A 26842-nucleotide genomic window follows, 5' to 3' on the forward strand; every position below is an offset into this window, starting at 1 on the left:
AACTATCAGTATAGCCTTTGTATATCACCCCTCGCCATATATTGCATGGTTCAGTTCAAGGGTTCTTCTTTGGGTCATGCCCCAACCCTCCACGAAATTGAATGGACATCACTAAAGTCGTTTTTGTGTAATCCTGCAAACTAACAAACTGACAAAAAAAACGATGAAAACATAAGCTCCTTGGCGGAGCTAATCCATATTTAAGTCCACTGCAACCTTGTGTGGCTTATTTTTCTAACACTCTGTATGAGACTACAGCCTGAATGTTGACCTGTAACTTAGACCCCGTTTTCACCTGGCAGTAAGATCCGACCTGAGTGATCCGATCACAAGTGGACAGCTCTCAGTTCGTCTGTTCTTACCTGGCAGCAGAATGTGCCTCCACATGCGTCTTCAGTGACCACTTGTCATCTGATTTCACTTACCCGCTCTGTATGTAAATCAACATCATTTCTGTTTGCAAAAGACCAAATGCGTTGTTGTGTTTAACAAAATAATTAGACTTAAATGGTGCGGATGACTTCTCCAGGTCTTCCGCTCCTCCAGTAGCCATGACTACGATCCGCTTCTACTGCTGTTAACATGCCTTGTTCACGTGAACACAGGCATGTTAATTTTGGTCCTTCAACATCTCACGATAATTACATTTTCACTGCAGTTCTCTGCATCAACATTTGGGGAATTATTACGCTTCTTTAAAAAGTAACAGTAAAAGTAAAAGTAACGTCAGTAAATAGAATATGAAAACGGTATTTTACGCATTATGGTAAAAAAAGAAAAATGCAATTAACCCGCAGATCACATGCGTGATCTGTCAAATTCTTTTTACTTATGCTCACTGAGGGCGTCAGTTGAGTAGGGGGTCCCTAATGTCACGAAAGTCACATACCCGTTTTCACTGCTATTAGAATGTGGACACATGCGTCTTAAACCACCTCCTTATACCACTTTCACACCAAAATTACAGTGTAGACCCAGGTTTTTTAACCTTTTGGCCACCTGGTGTAGACCCAGGTTTTTTAACCTTTTGGCCACCTGGTTTGCTCACACTGCGAGCAAACCAGGGTCTGATCATCGGCAGCTGGAAAAAAGTTAAGTGATAGATGGCAGTCATAGTTGGCGGTAAAGAGCGGTGCGCGCTATAAAACAAAGAAGAAGAACAGTGTAGTAAACAACAAAAAGCAGCCAACATGGAAGCCGGTGAGACGGTGGTCAACATTACCTTATATCTTGTACTTTTGTCACTCTTTCAAAATATACAAACTGAGCACAGTGTTACAAGCCAAGTCTGGCCCTTTAAGGTGTTAGCGGGTTTAGGCAGGTTTTTGGTGTGATTTGATTTGATTATTGATCGGCCTCATGTGTGTTTGTGTGTGTATAATTTGGCCTCCACCCCAGATCAGTCCATTGTCTCTTTGGATACTCTCTTCATCAAAACACTCCCATCAGCCTCTGCTCACTCCATTACCATGTATTGTTCTCCCCTCTACTGTCTCTCTTTGGCCCTTCTGTCATTAACCTTACTTTTCTGTTTTCACAGTCTTTGCTCTTTCTCACTCTGCTTATTAATTCAGTCTGTCTTGGATGGAAGGAGAGGGGGAGAAGGACAGGGGACAGCTCATTAATGAGACAGAAGCAAGTCTGCAGGACAAGGTGAACTCGAATGACTCATGGAACCTTTTACCATTGATTAAATTAAATACATTGTTGTAGAAGAAAATTTCAAATGCATTGATTTAGTATAAGTTTTAGAATTTCAAACATAATTCGAATCAAGGAGAGAAAAATAAGAGACGCCTGCCCAGGTTAAGTACTGTCTGCCTGGCCAGAATTCATCACATCCGGTAGAAAACCAAGTAGACTCTGCTCTCTCAGTTAAGATAATTAAAGTAACTTAAGTTTTATAAAACAAAATGATTTCACAAGGATGCTGAGCTACAACCTCAGCAACAAACCATCAAACAATCAAAAACCAAACCACAGGAGAGCAGCAAGATCCTTTCATTTTAATACATGTGATTAGCAAAGAGCAGAGTGAGATGCAGGCCAAAGTCAAGATGAGAACGCCTACTGCTGCTAATAGCTCAGGCACTTCCTACGTCCAGAACATGGTCAAACCTTACACCCAAGCACGTCCACTCCACTCTGCTACCCCCTAACCGCTAGGGGTAGGCAGCCAATGCTCAACTAAATCAGTCTGGTTACTGCTCTGGTTCAATGGTGGAACAAGCCCCCCCACTAACCTCAGGACAGCAGAAACTATTTAGACTACACCTTAGTCCATGAATGATTAAAATAGAAAAAAAATTATAAAATTGAGCACATGAAGCCGTTTTGCCTACTTGGTAAATGTTTATGTACTTGCATGATTCTTGCACTTTTGGGGAAATATGCTGTTGTTGTTGTTGTTGTTGTCATTTTGTTGTTTTCATTTTTTAACAAATTTGGATCACAAAGATTAGAGTCAAAGCTCTTTTGTATTGTTGAAGATATCAACAAAGGTTAAAGCTCCTTTATTACAAACATCCTTGTTTCCAAATGTTCCTTTCAAAGCCAAGCACAATATGGAAGTGAAACATGGATAATCAACTTTTTTTCTCACTTTTTCACAGCTTCCCTTTGCAGGATTTGAACATCAAAAGCAGCTCACCACGCAGTAAAGCACTCATCCCCACCTTAACATCCTTAAGATCTGGAGCATCATGGAGAAAGTGGAGGGCATTAGAGAGGGGGATAAAAAAAAAAGGTAAGAGATGGTGAGTGAATGTCACTGAAATGGTCAAGCAGTGATTTAGATTCTGCACACTGCTCTGCTTGTCTGGGAAGCCCAAGATGAATGTAGGTGACTTTAAATTTAAAAAAAGAGAGAGGACACAATCAGTGAAATGAGCGACTGGCCTCTACTCTGGTTCCTCTGTCTCATTGGCTGAAGTCATGAAGTACAAGCGTAGTTCATGCAGTCCAATAAAAACACAGGAGTTTGACTAAACAACATTATTTGATTATATCGTTCTGCTTGCTGTGAGGTTAAGCTGCTTGGCTCCAGGAAAGTCACTTTGTCTCAAGAGGAGATAGCGGAGGTCTATTGCACTTGGCATTACATCATTTGTTTGTTTAAGGATGTTTCATGGATGGTCAAACAGACAAAAGAAACAAAACAGTGTTTCCGCTGGTGACATTTCGCCGCGGCAAAAACTTAGCCACCACGTCAAAAAAACATTTGAATCCAACCAATCAGTTATTTCAACCAATGCTTTAGTGACGGCAGTCTCCGCCTCAGTGCATGTCGTGTTTCCCATACATTGACTATACTGCGGCGGCTCGCGATAGTTTAATTTGTTGCGCCATAGACTAATATGTCACGCCATAAACAAATAACAATCCAAAATATATTTTTAAACTTAACATAGCTACATAAATGATCTCTAAAGGTGCTTTCACACCGAATGAATGCTTATTATTCGCACGAGTATAGTTTCCAATGAACGGTTCTTGAGATATGGCTGACTGATTGACTGACAAAACATATTTCTTGAATAATTAGAAAGATTAGTAAGAAGAAGTGGAGAGTAGCCTCTTTGCTGCCCTTATATATAATATATATACTATATATACAGACAAGGACAAAATTGTTGGTACCCTTCCGTTAAAGAAAGAAAGTTAGTTTAGTTTGTTTTTTAAAATGATTCTGTTGAACCACAATTCAAAAGCAATGTCTGATTTTCATTAGTTAATTTTCAGTTAATTTTCATTTATTATAACTTTTATCAGTTTCAAGTTATTTCAGTGACCATTGTTGGTTTTTCCTTCTTTAACGGAAGGGTACCAACAATTTTGTCCACGTCTGTATGTACTGTATGTCTGAAAATTAACTTAATTTCTTTGAAGAACACAAAACATATGTATGATAGTGGAAAGTACCTGTCAGTGTCCCTACAACACAGGTTTGTAAGGATATTTATGGTGGTGATCATCATTCATATCCATACAACTAGGGCTGAAGGATTTGGGGAAAATATATAATTGCAATTTTTTCTGACAGATATTGCGATTTTAATTTGCATTCATGTAGGCACGCACGCCTTTAGCTCTCTCTCTGTTAGCAGTCTGTCTCTTTAACGAGGGAATAGTCATGTGTTCTTTACCTCACAGTGCCTCCGTGAGACATTTTCATACGGAGTAACAGGCAAAAACGACTCTTGTGTGGTGCTGTGTTTGACAGACGGGGAGTCACAACTTTCACTGACTTGTTGGCTGTACACTACACTTGTTGGCCGTACAACCATGTAGCTGCCTGTGGTGCTGTGTCAAGCGCTGATACGGGTGGTGTGGCCTCGGGATGTAGCGACTGAATGCTTTGCCCTATACCTTCTTTTGTTGCACATCTGTCGGCTCAAACCCGAAATACTCCTGTATCAACGAATTTGCGGCTCTTCTTCAGGACTAAATTGTGAAAGGTTGCTTCTGGCTCCGCGGAGGCCACTCCGCTAATCCAATGTTATTCTTTGATTTCACCCATGTGTTGTTGGTGGGCGTATACGCAGTCGCCTTGGGCAACTTCTGATTGGTGAGAATGACAAGTGTGTGTGCAGCACGGCATTGCTAAATGGTGAGCATAACTGTCACACTGGCAAAGTATAAACCCTGGGTCAGATGCACTGCATTATGTATTCTAAATCGCAGCCTGTACAATTTGCAAATCGCACTCAAAATCTCGATTTTTAGATTTGAAAGCGATTAATCGTTCATCCCTACATACAACCTACGTGTTTATGATTAAATTATTTACCTCAGCCACAATTGTTTACAAGAGCATGAAGTCCTTCATAGATCTAGCCTCCTTAATTGCTATCAAAGTTCACCAGATTGATGGATTTAACTTTAAAATGTACAAAAAATTTTCCCAGGGGAGCCTGACCCTTCACCCCATACAGGGTCTGACATCCACCTCCCATAGTCTCTCAAAATCCCAAAAGAAACACTGTATGCACTACGGAATTCAGTTGGTTAACGGCACTAGGCTACATTACTTTGTCATTTAGTAGTTCAAATTAGCTTACTACAGAGCAGGCATTTAGTTAGGTGAAGGATGATGACGCATCTCTCTTAGGTCTAGGGATGGGTACTGAAACCCGGTATTAAACAGTCCCCCGGGCTAAACTATGAAAGACCATAGTATCGATAAGCTCTGATGTAAGCGGTGCTGCTCGCGGTTTTGAAGAAATTAACGCTTTCCTCAATACCAAAAAAGAGTTTCTGTAAACATGAGGTAAGTTTCTGTGGTGGACACAGCTTAACGGTGCCAAATTCCAGTACTTAAGAACGTATCTGAGTGTACAGAGAAAAAGAGAACTACTAGACTAACAGTCCACACTCCAGCTAAATGGGTAGTGATACATCACCAAAAACTGTTTGCCTAATGCCATTAAATACAAAAATTAGTAGTAGAAGAAGAAAAGATTAACATGACTACACTGAGTCAGGACAATGGTGAGCCAAACGCAATCACAAGTGTGGTCATGCTTTTGAGAAGTTAAGGCAGACGACTCTCACAGTAATATTTGTTAACTGAAATGCAAAGGTGGCCAGGGGAACCACCTTGTCAAACACATGGTATAAATAAAAAGTGATGTGTGTATTAGAGTTGCAACAGTTGATTGGTTAATTGATTAGTAATCGCCAACTCTTTTAATAATCGATTTATAGGTTCAGGTAGTTTTTATTAAAAAAAGGAAAAATTCAATGATTTCAGCTTCTTAAATGTAAAGATTTTCTGGCTTCTTTGCTCTTCTATGTAGTAAACTAAATATATTTGTTGTGTGGACAAAACAAAACATCATCTTGGGGTTTGGGAAACGTGATCGAAATTTTCACAATTTTACGGAAAAAACAACTAATCGATTAATCAAGAAAATAATCCACAGATTATTCAATAATGATAATAATATTTGGTTGCAGCCCTATTGTATCATGGTTGATTACCTGAAAGATGCCAAATACCCTGCAGGAGCCACAGGCAAAAGTAAGCAAACCCTGCAGCCAGCACTGTAGAAGATGAACCCCCCATGTATGTTGAAACATCAGGTAATTAATTAGCGAAAGGGATTGAATAGTTGTTGGATTAAACTGGGTTTTTACACTGTCTTGGTCGATGTTAGCTCACCATTTTGACAGCGTAAACAAGCACATGGCTCAGCGTGGTGCTTGCTTTTACAAATAGCTCTTTTGTCATCAGGAACATTTAGTCCCAGGGAACAAATGGCAAGACAGTGATTTACAGTCCTCTCTGGAACGGATTTATGATTAGCAGTCGCTTAGTGAGATGCCCACATCCCTCTGGAATATACACAACAACACAAACACACCAAGGGATAATGGACGTGCTACTGACAGGCTTCAACTCAGTAAAGTGCCAATTAAAAAGTCATTACATCCCCCATGGTCACATCAGGATGTAAATATGCTCGGAGTCTGTTGGTTCATGCTTTTTCTCATCTATACTTTTCATTTTCACAAACAGTCCTCGTAATTACTGAAATCTTCTCTTCTTTACATATTGTCCACAATGAGAGAAATATGGTATTCACTACCCTGCACCCAATGTTCCCGTGCAGCCAGGCCACACCACACTCCTGCACGACCTATATTTTACCTAAAAACTCATTATTTGGCCACCATCATCATCATCATCATCATCATCATGTGTTATATGAAAACATGAGAAATTCACAGTTAGGGTCATAGCTCAGTTATGAAATCCCTAAAGTCTCTCAAGCTGACTCCAGAGCTTAGAGCGTCAGTGCCCGGCCTCCTGGCCTCGATGGGGTAGGAAATTGTTGAGTCAGTTGTGATGAGCTTGTAGAGTTTGGAGAGAGTGTTTTTGGTTGTTGTGGTCTTCATTATTTCTATTGCTATTGTAGATGTTTGAAGATTATCTTGCTTTAAATCAATTGTGTGTTTATTGCTGTTTTGAGTTGTAGATATTGAACAAAATATTTATTATTTATTTTGTACCTATGTGTTAGTTCCTGAGAGGGAGTGAAGGCTGTATTACGGATTATATGTTGAGTTGTGTGATACCTTTGTTTTTCCAATGTTTGAGATTTTTTTTTTTTTTTTCCTTGGTGAAGTCTGGGTTGTTCAATAGTGGTGTGAATTCACATGGCGTGTTTGCTGAGTGCATGGTTTTGTGAACTTTCCACCAAGCTATCAGAGCTTATTTTCTTTGAAGAAGACTAAGGTAATGAATCCAGATATTACATCAACTAAAATGTAATGAATTTTTTTGTAGACTATAACTAGAATAAAACTATGAAGGATAGACATGACTAAAATGTGACTAAAACTAATAAGCATTTTCGTCTTAAGAAGAAGACTAAATTTAAACTAGCTAAATTAACACTGTTCACTAGGACACTGAATTAGCACCCAACGTGTCTGTTGTCGTTCGAAGGATGAACAAACCACCTTCCTCTTTTACGTCGCTTTTCTGAAAGCAAGCGTAAAACCACCATTTCTTCATCGAACGATCCCAACACCAGCTCTGTCGCCGTTGCCATGGTGCGTGACGCCTCTTTTTTCCGGTTTTCCTGTTTTGCGCTTTACAGGGAAGTCACATTCACCCATTCACACAGCGCTGCTATTTACCACACATTTTTCCGTCACATTCATAAACTGTCACACAAAAAATGACAATTGCTACCATAAATACAGAAATGTAATTTTTTTGGGGGGGGGTTAGGGTTAGGGTTCGTCAGGGTGAGGATTAGGTTTCACAAAGCAGTTTCAAGAATGTAAATTTCATCCACAATCTTTTATACAGGAATTAGGAATAAGGTGAATTAAGAAAGTGACCTTAAATGACTTCGGCTTGGCATTATATTAAAAATATATAAAAATAAATAAATAAAATAAATTTTATTTTTTATTTCTATGTATTGTAAATTTGCGTCTGTCGACTGGCTGAAAAAAACAGGTTGCAAAATCAGTTAGAGACCTGCCTTGTTGGGTTGATTTCAGAATTTTTAACATGTCTGTCAGAGCAACGCTCCTCTTCCACTGGCTCTCCTCAGGATCGTGTCCTGTCCCCTTTACTCTACATTCTTTACACCAATGACTGTAGAAGCCAGCATGGGTATAGGAACATCCTGAAACTTGCTGATGATACGGTCATCGTCAGCCTGCTCCATAAAGATGAACCTGAACTTGGCACCACAACGACTGGGAAGCTGGAAGTCGGTCAGAGTTAGTGGTGTTGAGAGAAAGTGTATGATGTCATAGTGTGATGTCTAGGCATGCGCCTATGATAACCTTGGGCAAAAATACTGCAGTTTCACGGTATCACACACCTATAAAATGTGCTATTGTAAAATCTCTGGGTAAAAAAAACGACCATAATTTATTTTATTTCCAAATAAAATACAGAATATTTGGAACATTAGTAAATATTGTATGTTAACATATAGAGCATAACAGAATTATTTTTTTGAGAACCCCCCACTTCAAGATGAAATTAAAATGAATGCAGTCTCTTAAGTGTTGTTGATGGTGATTGTGTGACTGCTCTGTACTGCTCGTGTTGGAGACAGTTGTCCCTCTGCACAGTATGCGACCTGGGGGATTCCACTGCACTTTTTGGTTCCTAAGTGAAGGTATCTGTAAACATTGGTAGAGGTGAGCGTGGTTCTGTCTCTCAGCTGTAGGACAGAGACGAGACGTGGAGCAGAACTGGCTCAGTGGAGCAGTGCTAGGTGCATCATTAGCACAGCTGCGGTGATACGGCTAATCAAGCTCTCCAGAGCAGCCGTGTCCAGACCGTACTGTAGTCAGGAAGCACCTAGATGCCTCCTTTAAACTTAAGGCACTGCAGCATTTAGTAGAGTGAGACAGACTGCGACCGGCACTGCACATTAGCACATTAGCCAAACAAACGGCTCACCGCTGCGCTCTCTCACTCGCTCGGTCATACAACACCGAGCAGTGCAGCGCACTGGAATTAAAAGACAGTTCATACTGTCGGGACGGTTTGGGAAATGTTAGTGGTTTCAGAACCGTGGCTTTTTGATGCCATAGTTTACCTTTAAACCGGAAACCGGCCCATGCCTAGTGGTGTCCTGAGTGTCGTGGCTTATAATACCTGCACTCAAGTTCAGTCATCGCCTTCTATTTTTGTTCTGTTATGTTATTAATGACTGAGTTCAAGTGTCTGTGTGTAATTCATTGAACCTTTGGCTACATATCATCTAACATATAATACTCATGAAAGTGATTAAAGGAAATAATTAGGGATGGGCACGATTAGTAATTCCCAAGATCGAGGGATTGCATCAATTCCTCGAGGGCCAATAGAGAACTCATACTTGTAAATCAATTTTTAGAACGCAACTCATCTTTCTGCAGGAATAACGATGGACAGCAATACAGTCCTCTCAACACGTAATGCTTATTCTCAATCAAAACTGTCACAGTTACCCTTTAAGGAATTTTTTTTTACAACCACAAAAACGTTATTAAATTCACAGGTCACATTTAACTTGACTTAACGTCGAAGAAACGCTGTAGGCCTGTAAGGGTAAAAAAAAAAAAAACTGAAGCTCAACTTTACACAGAAAATAAAGTTTGGAAACACTGTTTTTCTGAAAACCTAAAATGAATTAAATCCCTGCTCAGGACAACGCGCACGTCAAATTGTTCGGGAGAAAGGGGAGAACGCTTTCTTTTATGATCAGTCCTGCTGCGGAAAAGACGTGCTACACTGGCACAGAGGTGGCAGGTATCAGCAGGTGCTGGGTGTCCAGTGCATCTGCGCTTGCGACATTGCGGTCCCATGCATGTCTTGCACAGTAACCACATCGTGTAAGTCAGACAACTTCTCTCGGATGGTGAGGCGAAGTGCTGGTTCCAAAAATCTATGGTGTTTGTGTCTAGGGTCAAGCGCAGAAGCAAAGAGTGCTGCGCGCACACAAAAAACTTGAAAAAAAATTCCCTGACCATTATGTGTGAAATACAGAACTCCCTCCTTCAGGCTTTGCAAAACATCTTGTATGATGAACACAATAAATTCATTGATACCAAAGAATCAGCGTGGGGGTGTACACGACAGACCTATGGACGAGATAGAGAATAGTGCCCTGTGAAGGATTCAGTCCTCAGAGGTCTGAAGCCCTGCTGCTGCACAAACAGCTGTTCACCTGATCTCTAACTTTGATGAGTCCCAGCTGCCGTTGCTCTGATCAACTGAACTTGCTTGGACCCTAAACAACACATAGGCCAAGTGTGAGGCTAATAATATGAACAGTTGTCAAGATATGACAGCAGACACACAGACAGACCGGTATCTTGGATTATTGGCAAGATTAGTAAGAAGATGTATCCAGCAGTGGAGCATCTCTGCTTCCCTTATAAATAATATATATAAACACACACACACACATATTTGTCTTAAAATTAACTTAATTTATTTGAAGAACACAAAACACATGTATGATAGTGGAAATTGAATGAAAACCATAACACAGGTATGGTCTTAAAAATATGGGGAAAACTCATCTGATATATTTCAATATCCTCAGGAAATAATCTGTTTATAATTTCATACAAATTGCTACTTTTACTCAAAATTGTGTCAAGTTCACTATTTATGTTCATTGTACAATTGATTGCTCTGTCCTGTTATTGTTTTCAAGCAAAGAATCATATTCCCCCTTCTTTTGTAATGGTATGTGGGTGGGGTCGTCTGTGTCCATACAACACATTGGTGGTAAGGATATTAATGGTGGTGATCATCATTCATATCCATACAACCCCTGTGTTTATGATTAAATTGTTTACTGCTATCAAAGATTTCACTTTGACATGTACAAAATTTTCTTCCGGGGGAGCGGGTACCCCGGACCCCCCTACAGGTTCAGATGTCCACCCACCATAGTGTCTCAAAATCCTATGGGAATCAATGAACCTTACAAAGGTTCTTATTGTAAGTTGCATGTTGCTCTTTGCGATGGTGTGTGGGGGGGTTTTGGCTCATTATGCTTGACTGGTTGGCAATCCCTGTTATAGTTCTTCCTGTTCCAGTTGTTCCTTTTAGCTCTTCTATAATTTTACAGTAAGCCAAATGTGAAAAGCAACTCAGAGTTGTCTTAAAAAATGATTTATTTTATTATGTTTATCATTTATTTGTTTTCATTTCATTTTTGTAATTTATTCATTCTTGATACAAGGTTTTGTATTTGAGAACTGTGTGAGTGTATTTTTTGGACATTTATGTATTTAACGAGATTGAAGCATATTGGACATGGCACATACTGTGCAAAGAATACATTGTGCACAGTATGGGATGCAGGGCAGACAAAGGCAGACAGTATAGAGGGGAAAGAAAATGTAAGGGAGACATTAGACATGTGCTCTGACAACGAGTTTTTGGCTCCTGAAAATTTCATTTGGCTCCTAGATTTTTTTTTGTCTGGAGCCCTACAAGGCTTATGTCTAGATTAAAATCAACTAGCAATTTCCTCGTTAATAGTGTTAGGATAGTGTTAAGTACAGCTGAAAAATCGAAAAATAAAAGTCTGGCATGTGTGCCAGGACCTTATAGCTGAATTTGTGTATGCCAGCGTACAATTTTTCTGTTGTGTGTAAGAGAGCATTTCAGTTGAGTGTGAGAGCATTTCAGTTGTGTGTGAGAGTTTCAGTTGTGTGTGGGAGCAGTTCAGTTGAACAGGAAGGCATTTCAGTTGAAAAGGGAGGCGTTTCAGTTGTGTGTAAGAGTGTTTTGGTTGACTGTAAACTATTTTTGTCAACAAAAGTTGCTTTATTTATATATAGTGTGACTATTCATGTGTTTTTAACCTACTAAATCATAGCTCATACTGTATTTTTGAATAACAGTAAAAATCTGGAAATTTGAGTGACGGTAGATAAATGTTAATTTTACAGTAACATAATGGCAACCCTGCTGCCAGCTGATTACTGTTTTTTTTACAGGGAAAACTTTTAACAGTTATCCCGGTGAAGTTTAGAATAACATTGTGAAAACATTGTGAAAACAGTGAAACAGGCGGAAAAAGATGTGTCCAAGTTTCCGTATAAGCAATAAAGATGTTTCTCTTTGTGAAAAGGAAACCACTCTCTTGTTTATTAGGCCCCGAGCACAAGGTGCACGGACCCCGGTGCATGCATGCACCAGGGCCGCATGCACCGAGGAGCAAGGCCCTATTGTTTCCGTAAGGATTATTATTAGGGCCTGAGCACGAGGTGCGTGGACCCTTGGGCATGCATGCACCAGGGCCGCAAGCACCGAGGTGCAAGGCCCTATTGTTTCCATGAGGATTATTATTAGGGCCCGAGCACAAGGTGCGCGGACCCTGGGGCATGCATGCACCAGGGGCCGCATGCACCGAGGTGCAAGGCCTTTTGTTTCCGTAAGGATTATTATTATTATTATTAGGGCCCGAGCACGAGGTGCGCGGACCCTGGGACATGCATGCACCAGGGCCACATGCACCGAAGGGCAAGGCCCTATTGTTTCCGTAAGGATTATTTTTAGGGCCCGAGCACGAGGTGCGCGGACCTGGGGCATGCATGCATCAGGGCCGCATGCACCGAGGTGCAAGGCCCTATTGTTTCCATAAGGATTATTAGGGCCCGAGCATGAGGTGCGCGGACCTCGCCATGAACAGGAAGTTGCTCCAAATCAAAGGTACATGGTCTGATCTGATCCAAACTTCTCAGGCATGATAACAGTCCAACTCTCAATACATCTACATGTCATAATGTCAACAGGACGTTCGAAATTTGACTTTTACTTCCTCTGCCTTGCAGGTTCACTGGAGAAACCTCAAATTTGGTCAGCTTAGTTGAGAGACGTGGCTGATATTCTACTGTGAAAGTTTTGACCATGTGTCAAACGCTGTTGCCATGTTGACACACTGTGGGCACAGCTCCACCCATTTTGTCAAACACAAACAGTCTGTCTCTTGCATGGATTCAGTTCAATCATGTGATTATAATTGTTCATTGGAGTCCAGTAAATTACATTAGATCAAAGCGATACTAATGGTTACTTCCATGCCTGTACCTTCCATCAGTGCAACATCCCAGTCTTTCCAAAGTCACAGCTTTAAATATCAATAATTTCCACATAGAAATAAAAAGTCCTCATATTTGGTAATGTCTTGGTTGGTTTACTTGTTGGTTGGTGGAGGTACTCCTATTTCATGTGTTCCTGTATGCGGGTGAATTCGTTTTGCGACTTGTTTTTTTCTGCAAGTCGCCAGTGGCGACCATCCAGATGCACATATACAATACATTGAAAAAAATGATTAAAATGGCCTTATATTTCGTTTGTGTTGCTCGCTAAACTCTCATCTCCTCGCGCCTGCATCTACCTGCCCTGTGTGAATAGCTTTGGTTTTGGTTTCACATACATTACGGTTGGTCTGTAACATCCCAGCCTGAAATCAGGAACACAGCGGGAGTGCTGTTGAATAAAGGAAGCCGTTAGGAAACCGCAGCAAAACACAAGGCAAAGACACCGCCATATTAAGTTAATTGATTAAACAAAATTGTCAGAGAATGATGCAAAAATAGCTTATGATCTGCCCACAACATTCACCGCATACCAGTGGGTGTTAATCGAGAAACTTCTCTCTCTACTCGCCCCATTGGAGCAGCTACAAGGGAGATAAGCTTGCAGCACTAACGGTCTTCTCACCAAAGACGATGAAACAGACCACGGAGTAAAGGCAACTTAAAGTGCTCTCTTGGAGGCTGTCAACACACATTAGTCAGGCAAACTCCAAACCCTGTACTGCACCGCGACTGTACTAGATCGACGATATAAAGATCATTACTTAGATGTGGGGAAAAGGTAGCGTGCACAAAATATGATCCAGGTTGAGTTGGATTTGGGAAAGCCACTTGACGATGGGATGCAGGAGATGGGGGAGAGAAGTGTCTCCCCCCGACACTTCAGACAGTAATGGTGTGTGCAAATAAAAGTATTTTCTTATATCTGCTCTAATTTATTTATTTTAAGTTATATTGTTTTTTGTCGATATGTCTGTTGGAATGCATACATTTTTTTTTATAAATATTGATAAATTTGACTTTCGTAATTCATTTTTTTCCTTGAAAATCAAGACAAAAAAGAAAAAGGCAATTTAATTTATGCAATGGTAAATTATTTTCTGTTTCTGTTTTGGTCATCAATTTTTTCATTTCGATGCATCCCTAATTGAAGCTATAATTACTTAAATGCAGTTTTGAAGCAGAAATAATTAAAACATATTGGGCTTTTTGTATTCAAATAAAGCTGATAATTTGACCTGGTCTCCTTGTATCCCTTATTTAGGATTATTTGATAATTTATGAGGACATTTACTCCATGGGAAAAGAAGTAAGACTCAAGCACTGTTTTTCCAACCTCACTGCAGTTTTTCACTGCTGTGTCCAAATCAAATTTGACAACACACACACACTGTGGATCAGCTTAAGGACATTTCCTGTCTGTGGACATGATTATTCTGCCACTGTTGTCAGCGAGTCTGCACACTGGACAGTATTCCTGCTATAAAGCTCAGAAAGTGAGGATCTGCGGTCATTCTCAGTGACACTTCTCAAACTACTCAGCGGCTCTGCCACCCTGCCATGGTCTGAAAGATGGTGTTTGGATTATGTGCAGAAACTGCTGACAGTAGGATGCGACTCTTGTTGGCTGGATGCACGGCCACAGACCAGTTAAGAAAAGACAAACTGTTCACCAAAAAACCAACACCATCCACCGGATTCAACCACAACAGCCTACTGGCCTCCCCCTACATGGCTTTTACTCCAACCAGGTCCTACACACAACAGCATGGGAATAAATAGTCCTGGCTCCAATTTCACAATGTAATCAAAACACTGGGCTTTGTGGGAGTGCCAAGAAGACAGGAGCCAGGCAGAGTAGTGGAGACAGGGAGGAGAATCATGGGAGGGGGATCAGGCGTAAGTTTATATAACCAAGTTCAGCTGCAGGAAAAACAATAATCCTTGGTGAAGGCTAAAACAGTAAGAGCACAAAGGAGGAGGGCTGACCGAGGGAAAGGGAATATGAAAACAAACAGATAGAAGTCACAGTGGGGAGGCCTCAGTTTGCATCGCTGGTGCTTCTGGTTTGGCATGGGGAGGAGTAATTGGGAGCTGCCGCTGGCACTTTAAATAGCAACTGAGAGTGATGGGATGTGGATTTGGGGGGGTGGGGTGGACTTGACACAGCAGGAGGAGGAAACTCAAATCCCATAAGCCATTGTGTAATTCAGATAAACTGAAGGAATTAATTAAAAAGTTTTAAGAGACCTCCCCCTTTGGACACGTGGCTACTCTCGTGTGAAAAAGAGCAACAGCTCAAAAGAAAAATCCAATTAACAGTGATTATGAGAATAAAAATTAGTTAGGGCTACCATTTCTGTGACTATGTATCATGTAACCAGGACACATTAGTGAATAAGCATTAAAAAAATCATGTTTCCTACCTGTCGAAGTCTACTGCTCTTGTCCTGCCATTTCCAATGTTTCCATGGTTCCCATGAGAATCTTTCCAAACATGGAGAAAAACGAGCAGTTAGTCCACTGAGCATATTTATACAACTTTCTCTCTTAAGGGGCCAAAAGCATAACACAACACAACACAAATTGTCTTTGAGGAACCATAATGTGGAAACAGATGATGAGAGCCGGAGCCAGAGGCTATGAAAGTTTCCCCTACAAAGTAAGCTAAGCCATTTGCAACGCCTGTCATGTTTTCTTAATTCATGCAACGCAGGCGACGGCTCTCTTCATGCAAGGCAAGTATTGTTCACTGTGACAACAGAGACCCTGCTCAACACGGTAAGAGAAGAGTCACCACAAAAGTCAGACTGGCACAACATTAAACATAACCATGCTTCAATACATTCACAACACAGTCATCACAATTTAAAAAGCACTGGAAAAAATTCTGGATTAGGACATGTTTGCTCTGAGAGGGAATGTCTGGAGTGCATTGTAAGTGGAAGTGAATTGTAAAACAATACAGGAGTCACAGATATGACTAAATAACTATGCAAGCACACATTCAACCCAAATTGGATGAAATTTGTCTAGGATCAATTTGAGTGTCCAAAGTATCCAAATTAAAACCCACCCTCCCCTGCTGGCTAAATAGCTACAGGCTAAATAAATCACTCCCTAGTTTCATCTATCCACTGAAAGAAATGTCAGACTCAAATCTTTAAATAACAACTGCCTGACACACTGCAATAAGAGATGGGCATTCCAACCAAAAACATCACTGGGAATTGGCCACATGAAGAAGCCTTATGTAAGTGCACTCACACAGCAACAAACAGAAGCACTCCCTGACATTAAGGGGGTGACTTGAATCCAGATACAGTAAAGCCTTCATGGTTCCCTTTGTGGCCATTAAAAGAGACTGCCAATTTCAGCCCGGTGAGAAAATGTCGACTCAATTTTCTTGCATGTTCGCTCACCCTTGCCAGCCCAAAAAAAGAAATCACACAGTCCCCCTCTCTCAAAAAACTCTGTAGGGAAGGACATCGCACCAAGTCATCCTCTGAAACTGTCCCCTCCCACAAATGCATAAGGACCTTTTGACAGCGCCAACAGGGACCCGACTCAACTCAAATTAGGTCAGATTAACCTGTGAAAAGTAAATATCACAACCACAGCACAGTGTAGGCAGGAAGGCATACTTTATATAAAACAGGAGACACGTCTTTCAACGCAACTAAATTTTTGAATTTTGTCCATTCTGTGGAACTGGTCGCAAACACAAAAGAAACTTGGCTCTTCGAAGGGGGAAATGAAGAGGCATCACTCAAACCAACAGTGCCACCATTCCAGAGGTTGTTAAGCTGTTGGTCTTGAAACTACTATGACATCGTGCCTTTGGTCATGGCCGCTCTATAATTAAATACCAGAGATTTCTGCTATTTTTCCCTCTGTCCCTTTTGGAAAATATAAACAGGGTCTAAATACAACTCCTGACCTGCCTTCGCAGTCTCACTGGCACAAGGTCTGATCCCATCCTCCTTCATTCCTCAACCCACAGCCGGTCATTCCACCTCACAGTGAAGTACCTTTTACCAACAAATACCACCATAAACAAGGCCGAAAAGGCAGCCTTTAACTTCAACGGAAAGTGAAACAGACAACAAAAGTTGAATTCAATAAAACTCTTTCTTAGAAATACACCTGACGCTTGCAGTGCGAGGCGAAAGTGGAATGTCATCCTCCCAACAAACCATCACATCTGCATTAGCTAGAAGAAACTGCATTGGTGTGCATGCAGAGACAATGATGCAGAGGATTGGCTTCATGGTGGAAAAGGATATGATGCCGATAACTGTGGTGGACGGCGCGACTTACAATAATTGCATTCAACCATGAAGATATTACCCAATCCTGACGTCAATGGGCACCAGGATAGCAAACAGACGGGATTCAGCGGTGGCTGCCCACCCATTGCAGCGAGGGAGTAGCAAGCCGTTTGGCAGTAGCAGAGCGGAGTGGATGGGCTGGGGTGTAAGGTTTGACCATGTTCTTGATGTAGGAAGGGCTGAGCCATTCGCGGCACGGTAGGCAAGTACTAGTGCCTTGAATCAGATCCGAGCCACCACCGGGAGCCAGTGCAGTGTGGGAGAACTAACTAACTAATAAAACTAATGTGTATAGTGTTTGAATAATGTTTAAATTTCGAAATAGATGTGCTCTATTGTTTATTTAATATTTACCAACTATTGATTATCAACTTCTTCAACTATCGGTTACGGAAAATGCACAAAATTTGCAACCCTAATAGCAGTGTAAGCACAATGATTAATCTTCTAACTTGATGGTGAAGTAATGAGAGAATGGCGTCTCTCTCTAAGCCTTAATGAGATAGAGGATGAAAGAGCGCTCAGTCATTAAGTCTGATTGTGCTCTTGCACGGAACTTGACAAGCGGGATGCCGTCTCTATGCCGGTTCATTCATTATTTGAAACACGGTTTTTCTAATGGCATGCAAAATAGGGTTAACTCATCATTGTAATCTGACAACAACACATGGCTCACATAGCATGTGGGCCAATTTCCCCAACTCGTATTAGCCGTGATTGATTTTCTTTAGTCAGTGGGGGAAACAGGGGTCATCAGCTACACCTAATCTGCCGACTTTCATTACTGACACTTTTTTGTATCTCAGGGAAATCCCCCCTTCATCACTGTTTCCTGCTTTCACTCCAGTAGTGAGCTTTTTCTTTACTACATGACAAACATTCCTTAAAGGATAAAAACTTCAAATATGTTACTTGAATTATCTTTACGCACATTCGCCCTAATACAGCTTAAGGCTGAATCAAATCCCTCAATCACGTAATAGTTTTCTAGTTTTGAACACTCACTTTTAATCTACCTTAAATCCACTCAGGACTTTTTGAATCATTTACCACGACTATAAGCAATATTGAGCAATTAAACAATTTGAGTAATTTCTTTTGAAAGTGGTAAAAGGGGTTAGTGGTGTTTGGGTGTGTTGTGGGGACCGGTCTGCGACATATAGTTTGCAATGTGCTGTTTTCTTCACACTATTGATACCAAAACCACATCACTGCTAAGTAGCTCTGCATTTAGATATGAGCTCCTTGTTTAGTCTAGGCTGGTTCGAGTCCTTCTCCTGTTCTAAATTACCTCATTCTGTGTCACACTCACGCTGCTACACCTTTGTGGATTGTGCTTTTTTTCTTTTCCCATCAATATTCATGCACTGTCAAAAAACCTCACAATGTTAAAGAAAGTGACAAAAAAATTCTAGGATCCCTCCAAAATGTAATGGGGTCTTTCTTGGCCCATGTCCCATTCTATCACCAAGATGCGATCAGTTGTTGTTTTTTATGTCACTTTTACAATAGTTGAAAATATTTCACTATCGACCAGGATGGTGAACCAACTAACACTGCCATATACACAACTGCACTGCTAATGTGTCTAAAATGTAGATCTAGGAAAAGTCCTTTTAGACTTACGCAGGTTAACATTTTAGACTATAGTAAATGTGTCAATGCACATCATCTGACCTGACACCCCTCCCCACTGGGCAACATGTGCTTCGCTGAACAGTCATTACTGTCATTGAGGGGATTGTTTTTATGTTAAAGAGGTTTAAACGTCATTTGACAGTCATTCCAAATCCTTTCAATAAGACCGCAAATCAGCAAGAGACCTTTTTTTTTACTAAAACTTAAATATATATGCTACAATTTAATCCAATTTTCTGTAATTATTTGTTTGAGCAGACCTTTAGTTGCAGACTGGTCTCTGAACTGTGATGACAAGGGACTATCCTGCAGAACCAGTTTCTAATGAATGATTCATATGTGCGCTTAACGGGGGGGGCCTAACTCCTGTTTGAAGGAGGCACCAGAGGAATGGGCAACACTCCCTCTGGCTCTGACCTCTGTTTCTATTCCTACAACCTCATGGTTTTTTCCTCTCCTCTGGCTCAGCAGCCTGGTGTGTTCCAGTCAAGTCTGCCAGGCACTTTCACACGTATGCAGAGCACACAGTACAACAGCCAGACAAATTTTCACCTGCAGCAACAGATGTTCTGTTGCAGAAACTCCTCTTGAATGCCATGCAGAGTAGAGTGAGGATTAAGTGTAAACTTGTTCTTTTGCTTTCAGATGACATTCAATAATTAGTCGGATATGCTGCAGCGGCGGTAGCCCAGGGGTAATTAATTAAGATGCCTCCAAATGCCACCATACCAAATTTATTTTATTTAGTTCAGTTGTTCAACAAGCCAAAACTCTTCCACAAATCAGTTCCAGTGACCGACACTAGGAAAGACTTTTATAATATAAAATACAGGTCATTCTTAATAAGAGAGAATGTTTTGACCATCTTAGACTTCCCATTTTTCTTTGCATTTGATTTTGAACTGAAACTAAATCTGCCCACAGATGCCCTGCATCTTAATCTGTGTGATTTGGAAACAGTGCCGGACTGACATACATTCCATTCCAAGGTATATGGTTTGTATATGGTCATTTCATTCAAATTATGGGGAGATGATCAATCAAGTATATTTAGTTTTCCTGCTGTACTCAATGTCTATGCAGCCACTGCAAGACCACCACCAACTCTGCAGAGGGTGTTCAACATTTCGAATTCGGATGAAATGTGAGCCAAACCACTTCTTTCTTCATTTCATTTTTTGACTGAAGATCATTTGATATGATCGAAAGCTCCAGAACTGCTACTAAGTCGACATTGAGGTAAATGTTTTTTGACAAATGAAAGTGAAATGCACACCACAGTTTATTGTTAACTTATTCTGCCTGGGATACTCAGAAATATGTATTAATCTGCAGCTCAATATAGTCCAATTTACCATTGCATTTTGGGTTTTAGTCTTTTAAGATTCTCTAACAATAACAAAAACATAAGAATATTTGTGTCTTGTCCAAACCCCTCAAAGTTATGAAATATCATGCAATTTGAAATTCCAGAACTGCATAATTGCTATTTTAACAAAACACAAAGTTCAATCAAATGACAGAAGAACGTTTCAGAATTAGACACCTGATGAAAAAACGCCATCAGGAACAACAGAGACTTGTGGTAAGAATACGGTCCACTCCCTCAGAGGACTGCTCATGTCTTTAGCCTTCATGTAAATATTCAATATATCGTCTTAAAGGGCAGGATTTTTCACATCAAATTTAATGAAAAGATTTGAAAAGCAAACATCCGCAAATCATGTCTACTACAGATTTGTTTCTGTACGAAGCTGCTGTAACACTACTGCCTAAAAGATCTCGATGAAGCCGTTGTCTCTTGATTACTATACAGAACAATGGGTCACGGTTGTTTATAATCAATGGCCAGCAGAATGAATATGTGTAATCAATTAAGGCCTGGGGGGAGCTGGGTCAGTGTAGTCTGATATGGTATAGACTACAGACCCAGCTGCCGGGGTGGGTTAAGATTTTAATGAAACATCCCAGGCGGAAGTGCGGATTGTCCAGCTTGAGTTTCTGAATGTTTTGAGGTTTAAAGTATTATATTTCCAAATATACTGTACATATGTACTGCTGTTTGGTATGACAGCTGAACAGGCTGATTAACTCTTTACATACAGTGGAGTTGAATAGATGGTCTCAGACTTTTGCATTTCGGAAGAATGAAACCAAATCCTTAGCTTGATTGAGACAGAGAACTTTCTGCATGGTTTCAACTCAACCAGTCAGTGTCTCATGTCACCTCAAGAGCTAATGTCAAATATGCGATTACACCTGAGTTGCAGTACAGTCAAAAAGGACCTGTCATTGAGTAAAAACTAGTTTACCACATGCTCAGTACCTGGATGTTTTACATCAGAGGACCCAATAAGAGGCTTTGGATTATTGCATAAATCAGTCAGAAGGGTGCTAAAAAGTAAGCAGTGGAAGGTTTTTTACAGTGGCTTCAGGGAGCTGTAACTTGTAAGGGGGCAGTCTTATAGCTTACGTACCTGTTTTGGTATGTTTAGTTACATAAATATCACATCACCCATGACAATCATTACTTTTAAGTTATTAGTGTAAGAAATGTAAAACTTAGACACACTTGCATAGGGTTAGGGTGGTTACATGATAATTAATAATGAGTCTGAACTGCTCCAGTGGAAACAATGTCTAATGCTGTCTACAGCATTTCTAAAACAAACTTTTACAGCTCCCTTCGCTGATCATACGTCCTGCTGAGTAACACACTTTACAGCCCTGCTCTTTGTCTACACAAAAAAGGTGACAAATGAGGGGAAGCCGGGCTGAGGAGCTTATTTGGGTGCAAACCATTATTTTCTGTTTATTTCAGCCAATAATATGATAATAATGTTTATTATTTTATTGCAGCAGCACTGATGTTGGATTCCACTCCTGGAGTTTGCCTGTAGATACTGTTTTATTACATCTATTGCAGATTTATTGCATGTGTCAACACTGCAATATTTTTTAATATGTCTGCAATAACCAATGGAAATTCAGATGAACATCAAACAGCAATATAATTATTATTATTTTGTGGAACATTTTCAATCTTCATCTTCATTAATTCATCCAGGGAATCCTTTAAATCTTGCAGGCTCAAATTAGAACAAATACAAATTACAGATACAAATTGTTGCATGAAGTTGGTTGTGTTGAGCAGAATGTTGACATCTAATAACACTAATCTTTAATCTTTCAGGGCTTACATGTCAAACAGAATCCGTCTTATCACATTGTTTTGAACAAGGACACCATCCACACTGTTCCAATAGTATACACTAAAACTAAAATATTACACTGAAATTAAAATATGTTTAAACTTTACATGTATGAGAATTAACATACAAGACCACTTGCACATTACATGTGAATCAAAGGACTGAAACAATATTACAGTATGAAACATCTCTTTGGAGAAATTCAAGCTGTTACTTGAATGCTCAAAACACAATTGAGAATTTAAGTAACAGTAATAATGAAAAGCATCAGAGGGGCAATAATTAACACACGCTGTATCTACCCCAGTTATGCAATGCTTACTTTTTTAGACTGTTACAATTCTGTTTCATGATGATGTCCCCATTATGTCCTTTGTACCATATGATGACTAATAATAGGTTAATCTAATTAAACTGTAGATTGTTTCTCTAATTTCATTGGTTGCAAAACGGAATGGGTTACTGCATAATAACATTATTTTCTGACCTTAAAGTGATGTCATGGTGACATCACTCCAACAATATAGTTTATTTTTTGATCTATAGAAGCATAAGGTCATGTCTATTGTCCTATAGAATGCAGCAAAACCTTGAAAAATGCACGTTTGAACTATGAATGACGTCGCTTTTCATACAACATCATATGATGGAAAAATGTTCTCTTTAATTTAAGATTTAGTCTGTCTCTATAATTTGCAGAGAAATCTATGAAAATGTGTTTTTTGCAGACCATATTTTTGTTGACTTTGAACATTACCTTTGACCGATCAGCTCCAGAAGTTCGGGGGGACACCCTCCCAAGTAATAATCCCACCAAGTTTGGTTGTGCACATGCACAGGGTAATGAAGGAGACTGTTTCAACTAGCAGCATGCAAGATTAGCCAACTACACGTTATGCATTGCTGCCTTCTCTAATCGGCACCAGATTAATCAGTCATTTCAACTAATTATCAAAATTAAATTAATGAACAACTCCAGTTAACTGTTCCATCTAAGATGTTAAACTTCCGCTCACCACTAGGTGGGGCTGCAGAGAGCATCCCTTGCCTCTCCCCACACAAATGTCTGAATGATGTAAACCACCTAAAGGAAAAAAAAGTTGTGCAAAGGCTGTGACAAAATAAACTGGCACGAAACTCAACCAAGAACATCCCGAATTTCAACAGTAAAAAAATATGAATGAAAATACAAAGACAAATCTCTCGCTAAATTCCATTACCCAGGGCTATGTTGTTATATGTTAATAGACTTGCTGGCTCCCACAGAGAAAGGAGAAACCAAACGACATAGTAGAGGAGCTTACTAACTGAGGCAGACTTTGTGGTAAACATTAGTACAGAAACATCTATTGTTCTTTGTGTGTTTTATGACATTTTTCAAAGACTGAAGCAGCAGGATGCGAGTTTACAGCAGTTTGGGGTGAATATACTTGGTATTTGGTCACATGGAACAACAACAAATGTCAATAGCGAACTGCTGTTTAGTTACATGAACCTGGAAGGTGGAGTGCACAACACACTATGACTCTCAAGTACCCCCCCCCATGTGTGTGCGCTACTTAGCTGTAGAAACAGAGGCCTGTTTCATTAGCAGCGAGATTAAAGCTACTGAGGTGGAAAAGATTATTCCTGGTGACCAAGTAAAACCCTGTAAGCTCTCCGTAAATAACAAGGAGAAGTGTGTTATTTATGAAAGCTACCTCGAAGCTCATTGCTACACAGATATCTAGCTGAGCAATTACATTAAACCTCGACACCAACGAGCCCAGTGCTGTCTATGTGCAGACTCACACCACATATTCTCAACTGTGAATGTATCGCACAGCATGGCTCTGGTTTTATTCACCAGGAGTTGAGTTCTCCAAACAGCTTAAGAAATGTCTACATAAAAGCCGGGCAAATCCAAGGGGAATAGTGCAGGCCACATACAGCAGCTCAGCTTACCAGCAAGTGGCAAATGTTGGGGGCTCTCAATGTCCTTTTTAGATTATGTTAACCAATAGTGTAGTACGATAATGTCAGTTATGACCTTATGCACTGCATGTACCATGTGTATGCACTACATGGTTAATTCAAAAGAAATATATATTGTTGGCTCACAGGACATGCACATTCACAAATGTATAGACATGGATTCTAAGCAACATTTCCACCTTGCTTCAGTGGGGAGGGGAATAAAGCTCTGCTAAGGGAGTTTCATGTCGATGCAAGGATAACAGAACCCTGTGACCAATGACCCCTGTGGGAGCGTGAACCAACAGGAAGTGTAATGGTAGGAAGACACATTATGGGCAGGTTTAAAAATACTGCTCTGCTAAAGCAACAAAACTAGTGACACTAAACACTGACAGGGCATTACAGGTTAGAGAAGCTCTGGGAGCCAACAGTAATAATTTTAGGTTATGGTGAATCATTATGCAAGAAATGTATTGACTTAAAAATACCAACATTTTGCTGGTTGTACCTTCTTGTACCTAAAGCTGAATACTTTCACTTTAGAAAACTTAACTCAAGCTTTTTCCAGAGCTTTCAAAGGCATCTCGTGGTCTTGAGTTGACTATATTAATAAATATTCAGTTTTAAGTTATGATGGAGTTCTTGGTTACTTGTGTTGGGCATGTTTAATTTTGAAATCAAAGTAATGTAAAATTAAAACTAAAAGGGAACACTCCTCCACCAAGGCCAAACAAGCCTTAAGTTAACAATCTGTCTAGCAGTAGAAAAATACAAAGGAAAAAATAAGTGGTCTCATAATCTGCATAAAATTTTACAAACTCATAAATGTACAGCATCAATATGTCAGACTTTTATACATCATGATCCAGACATAATTTTCTTGAGAAAAAAAAAATGTCAGAGAAAGGGATTTTTTTTAATCATCGATCCATTTTTCAACCAGATCTACACCACAATTTAATAGGTTCTCCAACAAGTTTGGTGCAAATCACTTCATCCCATTATGGGTTTCGAAAAATGTATGACCATAGCTAATGAGGCTTAAAGGCGACTGCATCGTGTTAAAGGGCAAAGCTTCTTTTCAGGTAGAAACATTCATTTTCAACTTGCATACCCACAGCTAGGTGAGGTAGTTCCCAGGGAACCTTGTTCTGTACTGGTAGAGTCCACCAGCAGCTGGACAAGGTCCTGAACTTTTAACATGCCTATCCAACATTCGTCTTCAGTTTTCCATAGCAACCCCCCCCCGCTTTTTGCAGGATAGAGGGTCCCACACCCTAGGGTGTTGTAAGGGGAGTTAAGGGGAGGGGTGAGTCAATTTAGGGAGAGTTGTCCTGAGAAAAAGGGCTTTCTGGGGAGACTGAGAACTCACTGTTCTTCAAAAGCTTTCATTGTTTCCACTTAGCAACAGCGTGCTGTCAGCATTTCAGAACACCGCCTTTTGCACTTGTCTGTTTGCCACAGAAAGACACATGCACGCATGAAGTGAGGAGAGAAAAAAAGCCTGGTTAGTGTCACTACAACAGATGCTTCTTGTATTGTTGCCTCTTAAGTCAAAATCCAAAGCTAGCTGCCTGAGGCAACGATGATAATAATCATCACATAATCATTATCCATAACATCAGTGACAGAAACTATATTATTAGGCGTTAAGAGGGGCGTGGTTTCCGCTCTACGCCCTCTGGAATTTTTATGCAGTTTACATCGTTGTTTCGTAAGTTACATTGTGTTCTTATTCTTGTTCTGTTGTGTTATTCATGTTCTCCGTGTTATTTATTTCATTCATACAAAAGTCTTAGGTGCTGACACCCTGGGTGAATGGGGTGTTTGGGTTTATTGCAACCCCCATCCGTGTAGAGGCTGGGTGAACTGTCAGAAGTTTACTACTAACTGCGCAAATATCAATGAGTAAGTGAATAGAAATGCAACATGCATAAAAAACAACTGATTAGCATCAGACAATGTAACGATGTGTAAATCTCTCAAAAAAATGTTGATTTGTTGATTTTTAAGGGTGATCTCTTTTGCATTGCCGTTACCCCTCAACAGTAAGGGGTGCTGCAGCACCCTCCGCACTCCTACTTCCAGTGTCCCATTTCACTGTGCACACACTCTGATCCTTCATTTTTCTATAATCTTGCCTCATCTTGTGGTCAATAGCCGTTTTTAGCCTACCCTGAGAAATCTTTATTTTCTGCTACCCTCTCTGCCCAAACTGGAATCAAAACCTGAACTTCTCTTTCCTCTCATTGTCTTTGTTGAACAGAGGCAAAGGGACAATTTTTTATCTATAGGGGTCGACCGTAACCTGGGACCCAGACGAATTCTGGGAGCTAATTTCATTTTTTCTGCCAGGCTACAGTCTGGATCCCCTCCATTGTAAAGTGATTTCCCTCTGGCAGAAATATTTACATAATAAATAAAGGGATAATAATTACATCCATGCATATAAGTTCCAAATACCGGTAATCTGTCTACTTGATTATTAATGATGGTATGGGCCCTGAAAAAACCTCATCAGTCTACCGACTTCTCTTGTGTTTGTTGGAGTCATCCTTAATGTGGTCTGACGACATTCAACAACACTGCCAGTAGCACCTGAATGCACCTTGATCTTGC

General features: G+C 40.2%; 1 protein-coding gene across 7 annotated transcripts in view; it reads right to left on the minus strand.

Annotated features, from left to right (window-relative positions):
• The window catches only part of plxnb1b (plexin b1b), a 130006-nt gene that overhangs the window by 82002 nt on the left and 21162 nt on the right, over positions 1–26842 (minus strand). For 6 of the 7 annotated variants that reach the window (XM_035631527.2, XM_035631525.2, XM_035631526.2 and 3 more), the window contains one exon: positions 15513–15573. The exons of the other annotated variant lie outside the window; for it this stretch is intronic. The gene's annotated coding sequence lies outside the window, so the exon portion shown is untranslated. The remainder of the gene's footprint in view (positions 1–15512; positions 15574–26842) is intronic. 7 annotated transcript variants of the gene reach the window in all.

This window comes from Scophthalmus maximus, chromosome 6 (assembly GCF_022379125.1).
Source record: "Scophthalmus maximus strain ysfricsl-2021 chromosome 6, ASM2237912v1, whole genome shotgun sequence".
NCBI classification, from domain to species: domain Eukaryota; kingdom Metazoa; phylum Chordata; class Actinopteri; order Pleuronectiformes; family Scophthalmidae; genus Scophthalmus; species Scophthalmus maximus.